This window comes from Erithacus rubecula, assembly GCF_903797595.1.
Source record: "Erithacus rubecula genome assembly, chromosome: 6".
Classification (NCBI taxonomy): domain Eukaryota; kingdom Metazoa; phylum Chordata; class Aves; order Passeriformes; family Muscicapidae; genus Erithacus; species Erithacus rubecula.
Genome location: NC_136688.1, coordinates 3,009,908 through 3,024,109, shown reverse-complemented (window position 1 = coordinate 3,024,109; position 14,202 = coordinate 3,009,908). Strand labels below are relative to the sequence as shown.

General features: G+C 40.7%; 1 protein-coding gene across 20 annotated transcripts in view; it reads right to left on the bottom strand.

The window, feature by feature from the left end:
* BRSK2 (BR serine/threonine kinase 2) overlaps positions 1-14,202 on the bottom strand; it is a 304,732-nt gene that overhangs the window by 154,185 nt on the left and 136,345 nt on the right. The gene's annotated exons all lie outside the window — the stretch shown is intronic.

Below are 14,202 nucleotides of genomic sequence, written 5' to 3'. Positions count from 1 at the left end.
CATCACTGATGCTCCTGCAGATTCTGCCATTAAAAGTGTGGTTTTGTTGAAGCACTGCAGCCCAGCTCTCATCACTCAAAATGTGTTCTACCAGTAAGAAGATCTGGCAATTGAACGGCACTGGACTAAGAGCTTTTGCTGACACCTGACATCAACAAAAGCTTGGAAATCAAAACTAGATGGTAAAATGTTTGCAGTGTAGACATGGCTTTTATGTTTCTCTTGCTCCTTCCAAAGTTTGCATGATCACACTAAAAACACAATTATGGTGTCCCTTGTTTTAATGTACCCTGCTGGATAAAGTTAATATTGTGATGAATTTCACTGTGGTGTGGAGGAACATCAGCATATGCTGCTACAATTCTAAGTTCTTATTTGTTATTATTTACTATATTCTTATCCTCAAAGAAGACAGAGTGCTCTTAAGTGATTATATTGGCAAAAGGATATTGATATCCCTGACAGGACTAAGATGTCCAAACTATCATCAAAATATGGAACACCAAGACTTAAAAGAAAGAGGTAAGTAACACACAGGATCCATTATCTTTTGCAAAATTTTCATCTAAGTCTGGTGACTTACATGCAGCTACACTGAGATACCTCCCACAAGATGGTCCCTTGAGCTCTCAACTCTACTGCCATTAAGAAAATTTGTAGCTGGAAAAGCTGTACTTCATAGGTTATTCAAGTGAGAACTTGTTTGCTTCTGGTTTTATTCTTGTCTAACATGCACATACAGCACAACACCTGATGGGCTGGATACCATCCCACTCCACACACTACATGCCAAATTGACATTTAGGTTAATTCAGTTATAACTGAACTGAAAAAGAAATGGCACCTCCCCAGTGTCACTAAGACTGCTGTGTTTGCAGAGCATTTATAAACAACAACATCAAACAGTAGAAAAAAGAACTAACTTCATTCCCAGCTCTAGGCTACGTTGCAGTTGAGAAGCCAACCCCATCCTCTAATGCAAACCATGAAGCTAAACACATTGCTTTATGTGGAATTTGAACACAATGGATATTCAGTCCACTGAAACACTGAACACAAAACTTCATGCGTCTTACTGAGGGACAAATGGATTATTGCCTTACTACAAACTGGGCCCAGTTAAGTGAATTAGTTTCATCAGGGACTTCAGCAATCTTCTGTAGGTACTTGTCCATCCTTTTGCTACACAGGTAATCATAAATTTGGAATTATTAATCACTGGCTATTATGTGGAGAAATAAACTCTCAACTTACTTCCAGTCACATCTCTTTTATGGCATGCTCAAGTGTTCTGGATATTTCTAGTCCCATAATTTCTCAGTCTCATCTGGTTAAATGCTGACATCCTCACTTTCAGCCACGACATAAACAAGTCACAAAAATTAAGAATGCAGTGCACTGACAAATCCATTTGAAACTGTGCATAGCAATAGAGTGTTCTCGGCCAGAAGCGACCAAGAAGCAGAGCTGGCAAGATGCTGTGATGTCCAACCACGCTCACTTTTCTGTCTGAATTTTTTCTACTCAATCTGTAATATTAACCAAAGCACTTCTGGCTCTATGTTCACTGTTCAGAGCACCTGCAGCCTCATTATGCTTCTTCCCTTTGGCTTTGTTGTGTGTTTGGATAGAGGTGACTTGGCACCGCCCTGTTGAAAGCATGCACTGTTTCAATCTGTGCTGATTGCTTCCTTCCTGCTTCTAGGACAAACCACAGCCTTACTCTTGCATCACATTGACAGCACTTTTTACATTACTCTTAGTTACACTTTTCAAATCAAAGCAGAACTTCTAGCTCAGTCCTCTATATCTATACTCTCAACATCTGTGCAACCGTGTTGTGCTGTAAAGTGGCACGGACCAATTATTTTCAGAGGTCATAGTTGACATAAATGTGAGAAACAACTGCTCTCTAACTGGTTCTTCACTAGTGATATACCAGATTTCTGATATCTCACACTTCAAGATTTGATTTAAAATCTTGTTGCTCCCAAAGCAAGACATCTGCCCAACTGAATGTGGATGTTTTTTGAAGTATTTCTCTTCTGACCTCCCTGAAGCACCCTGTCATTGAGCCCTAGAAGGCTCTAACCATGAACTTCTGGGACACCATTGTGCTGGGTATCTTCACAGTATCCTCTGTCCTTGGAGCTATTAACCTACCACAGAAAGTCAAAAAGTAAGATTAAACCATTCTGTTTACTCCAATAAAAAGTTAACCAACTGTTAGAAGACACCAAACACTAGGCAAAAAAACCCCCAAAAAAACAACTAGTACTGAACCACTGATTTTATATTGAATTAATTTCATTGACATCAAGAAATCATTCTTGATTTACAACATGGTATCAAAGGACAGAATGAGAAAATGTACATGAGATTTAATGCATCTTTCCTCTTCTCCTGATTTGTATTTTAAGAATCAAGGAAAGAAATGCACTGTCATTGCTGTCTGTTTTGTGGAGATAGAAATTTTAGACAACCCTCTGAACAGCCCAAGACAGCACTTTCCACTATATAAATTCACTGAATGTAATTTTAGGATAAAAATAAAACATGTCACTATGCCTTGTTTCCTCCCTTCTCCCCTGGCCACTTCCCTTTGACATTTGCATGCCAGCCTAAGCAGAAAAAAAAAAAATATTTAAAAAACCCTCTTGGAAAGTCCATCTGTAGGAAAACACCCTCCTCTCCTGCTGCAATGAAGAAAGCCTAATTGGGCTGAGGCAGGAAGGGATTGTCCTCAGGACTTCTGTTTCTGTCTTGTAATTTCAGTCAATTGTGTAACTACTGAGAGATGACTTAAATGTGGATTTGAGATCCTGTGGACTTCTGATTCTTAAGGACCCCTTTCACTGACACAAACCATTCAAGATGTATTATTTATCTACACAATAACAGACCTTAGAGAGAAGCAACTATGTGAATAAACTGCTGAGCTGTAACTGAAATAAAGGAAGTGGCAGAAATGCCTGCTTGGAAACAAGTGCCCAAGGTGTGTTTACAGGTTTGTGGAAGAGATGGTGCATCTTCCATTTTTTCCCTCTTCTGTATATGTAACTGTTAATGAGCACTTCAGAACCATATAAATCCTCCTCCAATAGAAATATGTCAATAACTTAGGTACTTATTTGTAAAGCTTATCTACACACTCAAGCCAGCACAGGTACGTGTGTCTTCTGCAAAGGAAAACAAACCCAGCTGCTACTGCTGCTGCAAGGATATTTTGCACTGGCTTGGCTTACAAAGTCAGCCAGACAACAAACAGAGCTTGAACTTGTCCACTTCATGAGTAATTAACCCCTCAAATGCAGGCAAGTAACCTTTGTGACTGCTAAAGTTAACTCTGCTCTGTCCTGACAGAAAATCTAAGATGCTGTGGGAATCAACTGATTGAAGTTTCCCTCAACCACCCACACAGCTGTCACATGCACACTGCTGCAGGCACACCTCAGATCTCCATCTATAGGTCATTCCTGGGGACTCTGGACACTTGTATCCTGGGGCTTTCAAATCAGTTGTTGCAGTCAATGAACTGCAAACATTGGGCTGCTTTTGATCTTAGCCACTGAACAGCATCAGAACCAGACCTATAATAGCAGTTTGGGAAGTAAAGAAGAAAACATGAACAAACTGGAAAGCAAGGGGATGTGTCAGTTAACACTGTCTTTTCATCATAATTAAAAGCCACAATTTGGAACCCAATGAGCATGATAAACCCCAGATGACATGAAGATGCCACTGAAGGAAGAACAGCAAAGGGAAATGTACAAGCCTGACACAGCCCAATGCAGCAGTGACCTGCTAATAACCATACCTGTGCATTTTTTTTGCTGGCAAACTCCCACTCTGTGGATGCTTACAGATATACAGATAGTTTTTGAAAAGGACAGGAGTTATGTGATGAGCAAGGGACAGATTAAATCATCTGGAAAAGTGGACAGCCCATCCTGAAGCAGTACAGAGAGAAGATTCTTCTTTTACCCAAGAAGAATGCTTTGTGGGAATGGAGAAACAAAAGTTTCCCTCCAGCTGAGACAATATATTCACTGTGAATCCATGACCACAGCAAGTGGTCAACATTGTAACTGGCAATCACCTTCAGGACTTTTGAGCCAAGGACAAGATTTCACAAGAGACTCATTTGCTTTTGCCTTGCATTTTGTGCAGCAGTTTTCTCTAGCAGAGACTGAATAAAGCATTAAGAGTTTGGAGCTAGTGCTATTTGATATGCACTTTGCAGTTGTGTGAATAGTAGCATCTTACTAATGATCCTGTTATTACAACTCTGTGTTAGAGAAGGAAACATTTTAGGAACAAGAAAGAATGTTTTCAGTACTATCCAAACCTGAAGTCTGCCAAAGACACCAATCTGAAACACATTATCATTTTGAGCCAGAAATAGAGAGTAATAAATAATAAAACACCACTGTTGTTTAAATACAGCACTTATGGTATATTCACTGTTGATGACGTTCCCAGTCTTTCAGAAATGTTAAACACAACTAACTTACTATCCTGATTTTTAACCATGAGGCAAAAAACTAATAAGAAGTGAAGGTACATTTGCTATATTTAACACATATGATTTTTCCCACTGGCTTTTGTTTTCTTTTAAAATAAAACCAACCTAAAATAAACTTCTGCAGTTGGAAAACTAAACTGACTTCAGAAGATCATCTGCACACACACGTTCCTTGCTCTTCACTTCAGAGCACATTGTCAAAAACCTTAAAAAATCCGAGTGAAAAGCCTTGGTCTGGCCAGAAGTGTCTATTTTGGCTGGATGAGCAATTACAAGAATGTCTAGAGAGAAATATCACTCCTCTTTTAACTTGAGTTAGCTAATTGCCAATTAATTCAAGTCAGTGAATGCTCTGCAAATGTTATCTAGGCACTGCAAAACACAAACATTTGTGGTTTACTTCAGGGCTCAAGTACTGGCAACAAACTATCTGGATTAGAAGAGGAACAAAAGTTCTAGGCTGACAAACTCAAGTACACTGTTCTTCAAAAAGATTGATGTGTATATATAATTGCTGCACATGAACTTTGTACACATTCTCTTCAATACAAATAATTAAAATTATCCCGACAAATTGGAGGTTGCTGTTGTAAACCTTAAAAGAATTTATGGTGCTCATTCCTGAAAACTACATGTTGTAACATTTGCAAGACCTGCAAAACCTCGAGGATGCCAGTCCAGAAAATCAACCCTTACAGCAATCAAAAGCATTAATACATATCAAGCAGGGTAGAGGACAATCTTAAAATGTAATATTCCTCCTCTTTAGTCTCCACAGTTATCTTCACAAACACTGCAGTTTCAATTAGGGTTAAATCAGTTCAGTTACAGTGTCTAACTCTGCTGACTGCAGTGAAGTTGCTTTAGATCTGCAACAGTGGAAAATGGATTAAAATTTGGCCCACAGCAACATGATTTCCATAGCCGTAAAATAAGGATAATAACACTTACTTACTTACCTTGCAAGGGTTGTAGAAGGATTAACTGATTAATCCTTACAAAGAATGTTGGAAAGGGATATAAATCCTATCCAAGTTTTACATATTACAACCAGGAAAACTGCATTCTAAATACAATCTGGAAAGAAACCTCTAGATAATTTCTTATTATTAGCTTCCATTTCACATCCCTATTCTTTTAGAGCACAGATTTCTGGTCTCCACTGATGCACATCTTGTACTACTCTTAGCTGCACTGAAAAGAACTTTGTTACTGAGCATCCTACTTACAGAAACCAATAATTGCCCTTAATTACTCAGTCTTCTCATTGAAGAGATGTTTATTTTTCTATAGCAATTGTTATCTCTAATTATTGCATTTAAAATAAACAGAGACTTATATCAAGTGACACACAAATTACATGGTATCAATTTATAATTGCATAATGGGAAAAGGAGGTATAGGAGAAATCTAGAAATCTAAAAGGATGAGGATGGAGCTACCCGAGTTGATAATGAAATATTTAGACCACAGGCTCTTCTACAGAGATATTCTAGTGCTAAAAGACTGTTCTGAGGGCTCATGCATTAATTGCTTTTAAACTGTATAAACTGTAATTATGGTAGGACTAAAGCCAGAGTTCAAATGCTCAGCAGGAGCATGGAAGGAGAGGTTCATCAGTGCTGAGATCCCCATGCCTCAACTCAGAGCACAGGAGAGCTGCACACTAAATTGCCCCAGCCCAGAATTACTGTCCTGAGCTACGAGTGTCTGCTGGCTTGGCCAGCCAGAGGGATTCACTCCTAAGCTCAGAGATAGGGGAGAACAATGCACCAGCTCAGATGTGACTGGAGCCACATGCCTGATATTAAGGAACAAGAGACACAAACACGTACAGATATATATATACACACACAGCAGCTCAGCAGGAGCAGGTTTTACACTGGATGCCTCAGAGATTATGGAAGGATCATCCCCCAAGCTCAGCGGGATCAAAACACACAGAATCAACATCACCTCTATTGATTTCTATCTTGGTCTCTTTCTTGCAATATTTCATAAATCAATACTCCTCAGAAAACCTTTATGCCCCCTGAATATAGCAAAGAATGTGAGTGTTGAGCCCTTCCATGTGCTCTCTTTCCCATCTCACCAGACACACTCACATATCTAAAGAGGCCCCCTCAGGGAGCCAGGACACAAACCTTCATTGGCACACTGATGCTGCTTTTGCAAAATACCACTATTTCATCAGCAAACTCTAACAAACTCTTGAAGTCCTCTGGGATCTATCAGCAGCTTGTGATGTCTATGGGCTGAGTTCCTGTTTCAGATCAAGTCTTTGTTCCTGTATAAAAACACTTGGGAGACAAAGCTTTGCTGCCAGGGGAGAAGTGCAGACTTCAGCTTCCAATGTGGACATCTGAAGTGTCAAAGCAGCACCCCCACCCCTGCATACAGGGAAAGAGAAGAGTGGTTTCATCCAAATTCAAGACACAAATTAAAATACAATGGATCTTTCCACTGAGGCGTAAAGAAAAAAAGCCCAGCACTTTTTACATCTCTAGATGGATATTGGGAAAACTCTGCTTTCACTCACAACTTTCCTAGTCAGAAGCCTTTTTTCCCCTCCCTTTCCAAGAGCTGTACATCTCCTTGTAAAGCTCTTCTTGAGAAATGATGAGAGTCATGTTCCCCTTCAGACCTCATTAATCCTCTGTCAGGAGATGACCAAAGACAGCCATTTTCAGGTATAGAAGGAAGCCAGCAGAAGTCTGTCTATCCTGCCTATGATATCTTTTGGAAAACATGTTGCTGTAATTAGGTAACATCTGGGTAATGAGCTACAACATCCCCACTTGGTCCAGTGATCTATTGAGAAGCACTGATGCACTTATAAGGAGGGAACAGTGAGCAGCAGAGAAAGAGAGGGTGAGGAAGGAGGAGGGGAAACAGCAGATAAACGGCTCTTCACATGTACATTTAGCTGATGTTAATCCCATTTTCTATGCTAATTTCTTACATCTCCCATTCTTTACCACACCTTTCCATGCTCCATCACACCCTTTTGACCCTCCTATCAGCCAAGATTGTTTCAGCTAGGTTATATGTATATTAAAAACCTAATTAAAAAGGGAGGTTACCACGGAAAACCTTTATACAGCAGACAGAGGTCATGCTCTTCACAAGATTAGGCTCACCACAGAACACTTCATCTACCCAGCTCACTGCTGATGCAGCTTACTCTGCCCTCTGACATCTCTTAATCACCCTCTGACAGATTCCTAACAGGATTTTCACTGAGTGCTGATATGCTGCCCTTCAATAAGGGCTCAAGAAGTGATTGGATTAACCACACTTGCACCCATGCCTTGGACAAGGGGCCAAACAGCAAGCCACAGGCACAGGCAGCTCCCAGGAATTCCAGAAAGAATTGCTGAGAGCAGTGGGGCATGGCCCATACACTGGAGAGGAGAAATGCATTGGATAGCCACTGCATACATTGTTCTACAGATACTGGTATGTCTCCAAGGAGAAATTGCTCTGCATCCAGTAGAACTAACAGAAGCTGACCATTTGCAGATCCAGACCCTGAATTTAATTTCATTATCCTCCACAAAATTCTGGATCCTCCTCCAGTCCCAACCACATCTATGGACACCCTACCTCCACTCTCCTCCAGTGTCATAGCCCCTGAAACTCCTTCCCACACCTCTATGCCCACTGACTCTAGTTCCTTATGCCTCCTCCACTAATGCCCTCCACAGCCTTAACCACTTGTCCTGCAGTTCACTGCCAGCTGCACAGTTTCCTTCTGTGTACCTTATTCTCTCCTTTCTCCTGTGTAAAAGACAACAGATGCTGTGGCCAGTCCAGACCTGCAAGCACATGGTCACTGCAAAAAGTGTAGGAAACAGCACATCTTCTTAATTGTACTGGATATGAGAAACTCTGAGCCTCTGGTTTAGAACAATGGGAAGAAAGACCATCTGGAAACTGAATTCTGATTTGCAAACAGGAAAGTCACAGCAAAAGAGTAACAGAATAAAAGGTAAGAAAAATGAGACTATTATAATTTTAATGAACAGAAACAGGCATATTAAAAAAAACCCCAAACTGAACAAACTTTTAAAAGTGTTTCCTTTAATTTGAGAATAATGGCTAAGGTCACAGCGTGGAGCTGAAAGGATTTATTGACTCCTACACCAAGAAGAACAGGAGCTGTCTGCTCATGTAGTACAAAGTACACTACAGCTGGTTCACTGTGTTCCCTACAAAGCAAGGAAAGCAGGGCATCCTATTCAAAACATTACAAGGCTCAAGCACCTCATTAATTTTAGGTCCGAGAAACAATGCAATACCTACAGAGCACGGTCAGCTGTGCCTCCATAACAAAAAGAAAGAAAATAAAGTGAATTTAATTTCCTCACAAAAGGAAGGTGGTTGGATAAACTGGGACATTACAACCCACCTTCTGATACCCAGTTTCATCACATGGAATTCATACCACAGTGGCTGAGGCTAAGTCTGAAATATGACATCAATTTCAAACTCAGGCAGGAACCAGTGATTATAAAAGGATGAGACCTATGCTGTCAAAATACATCTTTGTGTCATACTTCTGCTCCAGGATTTCTATGCAACATCTCCAGCCTGGGCTGCTGGAAGATCTCACTGTGAATTTTTCTCTTCTGGAACGATTCCATGGATCTGATCTAAAGCCTTTTGAAGTCAATGCAAAGACTCATCTGTTTTAGGAAATTGCAGATCAGTTTCTTCAGCAGCAGCTTAGACCTGGCTTATTCTAATAGCTGTTGCTGCAGAGAATGACACTCAAGTGCTAAAGGTCTGCCTTTAGAAGACCTTATTCCAGAACCAGCTGTTCTCAAGGGTTACCAAAGTGTACAACTCCCTGTATGTGTTAACTATCACTCAGAACAAATCTGCAGGCACTGTTAATCTTCAGCACCTTTTACTGCACCACTTCCCTATACAGGAAAGGGCTCAGACTGTTATTTTATTAGTATCAGAATTAAATGCTTAAATTAGGTTCCCCACAAACACTATTTCAAGGCTAGAGCCATAATAAAGAAAAGAGCAGATGAATTTTCTAAAAGTCAACCAAGACTCATGCCCTGTGCTTTTTCTCTGATTGCTTTCTATTCTATTAATGATTTTATTTCTTGGCCCCACACATTTACAAAGAAGGATCAGAAAACTAAGGGAGGTTCAACCAAAAGATTCACCTTAAGAAGAAGGACAACTTTTAAGCCTGGACAAGTACATAGAAATAAGCAAACAACTAATATGCAGCTTGTCCCTACAGGATACAAACCTGAGCAAAAGTTAAAATGTCATCCCTCAAAAACCACACTCCCACGCGAGGACCCAGTTTTCCCCACTTGTACATTCCTGTGACCCCATTGGCTTCCTTGGAATTATTCCCAGCTCCGTGTGACTGAGAACAGGCACAGCAGCCCTCCCAGCCCCTCCAAGGAGGTGACACAACACAGCACAGGCTACAAACAATGGCCACAGAGGAGCTCAGTGTTGACTCAGAGTCGCTCACGCTTAGAAGAGAAGCAGCTCAGAAATAATTGAGACTGCTGTGCCTGCTCAGTGTCCCGACACACACAGGGGATAAACATGCTAAAATAATACAGTACTGCCCAGCAATAATGGCATTAGACAAATCACGTATCACTTCCTGAAAAGCCTCTGGCCTTAAGGGATACTGCCTGTGCAGAGCACAGAAAATACTCTTTTGTGCTTATGAACATTACATGCACTTTAGTTCTATGGCTTTGTATTATGAACTCCTAAGCAACTAGAAACTGCTATGATATTCTTTACTCGTACTGCAGGGTCAGGTCACCTGCACATTAAGGCCATGACTGAGCTGCACACAGTTGAGTATGAAGGGTTTCTCCCTGAACATAGAAAATCAGCAGCTGAATAGCCTATACACCTGGTAGGAAAGGTATCCACAGCAACACTATCTGAGTGTGACCCTCTGTGCTTAAAACCAAAAGTTAGAGGTTGCAGTCCAAATTTTATTAGGGCGATAATAAAAAAAAACCAAAACCCTGTCAGCCAGAATGGAAAAAGACTTTTAGAAGAGAATCAGGAACTCTAACAAAGGCTGAATACAGAAAAGTACAGCATCCTAATTCTGGTACCTCAGTACACAAACCAATGAGCCTGGTCTGGTCAGATGGACACACAAAACCAGTTTGGGAAACACAGTGAGCTGCAGTGACCTGTGAAATGTCACAAAATGGAGGAACAGCCCTGCCATATGCACAGGATCTGCTTCCTGAGCTCCAGCCAGGTCAGTGAGGCTTCCTGCACAAGCAGACTGGCTACACACATTAGAAACAAATCTGCATGAAGGCATGAGGGTACTGTGAGCTCTGCCAACAGCAGAGGGTGCAGCAGACACAGACCCACAGGTTTCAGCTGCAGAAGGACCTGGTCTAAGTGTCCTGAGGGACCATTTTTGCTTGCACATACAAGACTTTAACTCTTCCCTTCTATTTCACAGGGATACAAGCCCCTACAAGCTTCAGGAGATAGAAAAACACAGAAAGAAAAGCTTACTTCTTTGAGAGAGATGCTAACTGCCCTTCTGAGAAAGTGTAGAGGTGCTCCCCTCAGGTCATATTAAAGGGAATTAAGGAAAATCTATGGCTTTTGTGTGATTACAAGTTGTTAAATACAATGGAGAATCCCTCCTCCCAGAGCACCAACTCTAAATCCCACTAATAACTACATGAAGAAGCCTAAATAAAGGTTATTTTGAAAACCTTTGTCTCTCTTTGCAATGTATTCTTTGAAAATCTTCCTCTTCAGCTGTATGTGAGTGTTGCTGTGAACAGTACATAATGCTGAACTGGGAAGACAAGGTGCCTTCTGAAACCACAGAGGCAACCAGGTGAGTGAATATGAGTGCAGGAACATCCAGACTGCACTTGGTGGCAATGCACTGGAAACAGCATACAGAAAATCAGGGCAGCAGATGTCCAGGTATTTAGCAGCAGAGTTAAAGAAACAAATGAGGTCTTCTCTAAGCATGCTGTTCTGATTTGTGCCAGCAGTCCATAATTCACTGCTGAGGAGGAAAAGAACACCCCTAGAATTTGCTGTTAGTTACATACCATGGAATTATGCTTGAGGAACCTCTAGAGATGATCAAGTCAAAGTCCCTGCTCAAGAAGGGACAGCTAGAGAATGTTGCTCAAGACCATGCCCAGCTGGATTTTGGGTATCTCTGTAACCTCCCTGGATTCCTGTTCCATTTTTTGACCACCCTCACAGTAAAATAAGTGTTCATTATGTTTAGATAAATTTTATTTTAATTTGTGCCCATTGTCTCTTGTCCTTTCAGTGGCCACTACTGAGAAGAGTCAGCTCCCTCTTTATTCCTTCACAACAGGTATTTATACACATTGATGAGAAGCCCTTGAGCTTTTTCAACAAAACAAATAATCCTAGCTCTAATCTTCAGTAAGATCATCGGCTCTAATCTTCAGATTCAGTAAATCCATATTTCTTGGAGTCCTTCCTCTGTGGAGGCCCAGAACTGGATGCAGTTCTCCAGTTGTGAGCTTGAGCAGAGGAAAAGGGTCACTTCCCTCAATTCAGTTGACCCTGCAGCCCAGGATACTGTTTCCCACCCTTGGTACACCACTGCCTGGATGGCTTATAGTCAGCTTGTAGTCTGCCAGGACCTTGAGTTCCTTCTGTGCAGATCTGCCTTCCAGCTGGCTGGTCCCCTGTGTGTACTGATCCCTTGGTTATTCCTTCCCAAGTACAGGAGTCTGCATTTCTCTGACAGTCCTGCCTGCTCAGTTCTCCAGCCTAAGTACCTCTGGAGGGCAGCACAACCACCTGGTCCATCACTCCTACTGGTTTTGGTCTCAAAAATACAGTCTATTGAATTTGGTTCATTCCCTGGTTTTCTTCTGCTGAGTCTCTTTAGATATTATTGAGTAAAGAACACTTTCCGAATGTTTTAAGGATATTTAATGGAGCAACAATGCTTCTTTGCAGCAGCTTTAAAGAATATTATCTAAATTACTTCAAGTAATTCTTCATGTTTTCTGCATGTTTTATCCTAAAAGAGAAACTGTCCCCTAACATTTTTTAGTTAGTACAAGATAACCCAAAGAAAACAAAACCAGAAGCTGTATAACAAAATGGAGAAAAACATGAGGAAAGATGTGAATGAGCTGGTTGTTTTTCTTCAGCCATACCACAGCTCATTCTCAGGAGTCCTATAAGCAGAGACATCATTGGATAAGTTATAACTTAGGGGCAACTTCACATGCTGCTTCCCTGACTACAGGCAATGTTGTGGATGGGCCACTGCATGGTAAATTCATGCTTTTATTGCCTGGATGTGTGAAACAAGATTTCTCCTTCCCACCCCAAGCTCCCTGCTGGTTCTTTCAGTTTTTGTGCTCTCTAAAGGAGCCCATCCACACAAACTGCTCTCTAATTCTTCCCACAGAGCAGGGAAGAGCCACTAGGGAAGAAGAGCAACAATCCACATAACCAAAACTGAGATTTTCTCCTCCTGGCTTTAAGGTCTGGTTAGTCTCATTCTAATTCCAAGTGAGGATCCCAGCACAACAGAGTCTGTTTTCCAGAGCCCAGGAATTGTCAGGTGAGCAGTGATGTGTCCTGGGAAGAGGAAAGAGCTCTGCATAGTGTCTGCCTAGGGGCACCTCACATGCTGTGGTACCTGGTCAAAACAAATTTATGTTTATTTTTAAATGGAATCACCACATCTGGATAATAAATAATGATTTTTCACTTTTAAATAAATTTAACTTCACTTCGATTTTAAAGCCAAATAGAGGTTGATGCAAATGGGCTATAAAGAATATATGTCCATCTACAGTGACTAGAAAATGCCAGTCATCAATCTATAATGTAGCAAAAAAATTTCAAAAAAGGATGCAAGTAAATGCACATTAACTACATTATGACTTCAATGAATGGATAGTGGAAAAGAATGTCTTCCTAACCACAGAAGAGAAATGTTAAATTTATTTTGCAAATCATCATAACTGGATGGTTACCAACATGAAAATGAACCTTTCTTCAGGAAAATATCTAAAATGTAGAAATGACAAATAAGGATAGAATCAATTAATGAAATCAAGATTTTGCCCTTGCTGATTCAAACCATAATAAAAATCCACAATTTCAATTGCCTTGATTTAAATATAAATTACACAAATTCATCAAATCTGTTTGTCAGATAATAATTCTCCTCACAGCTGTGAGCTAAGCCCCACGTCAGAGCTTAACAAGAGCCACATCTCCTCAGCACAGTCCTCACCACTTCTGCACTTAACTGGTGTCTATAGCCTTGCTCTGTGGTTTGAGTTTCACTTTTCCTAATCTGCTGTTCAGCGTGGGAACTCTTCAAGATGGGGGAACATAAGGAATTACATCAGTACCTGAGGTGGGCTCCAGCTTTAAGACAAAGCCAGAGAACTGTATGAAGTGCTGGAACAAAGAAGGTGGAATCAACACTAAACAAGAAGCAAAAAGATAATCAGATTTGCATATATAGAATTTTCTCCCTCTCTCCTGCCCACATATAAGAGACAAAGCATGAGGTAATATCCTGGGTGCTTTTGGAAAAGCCCAGCTTTATGACACAAGTAAGGATAGGATGTAGCAGAAAATATTTTTCACCAGTATTTTTTCTCAAGCCTTATGAA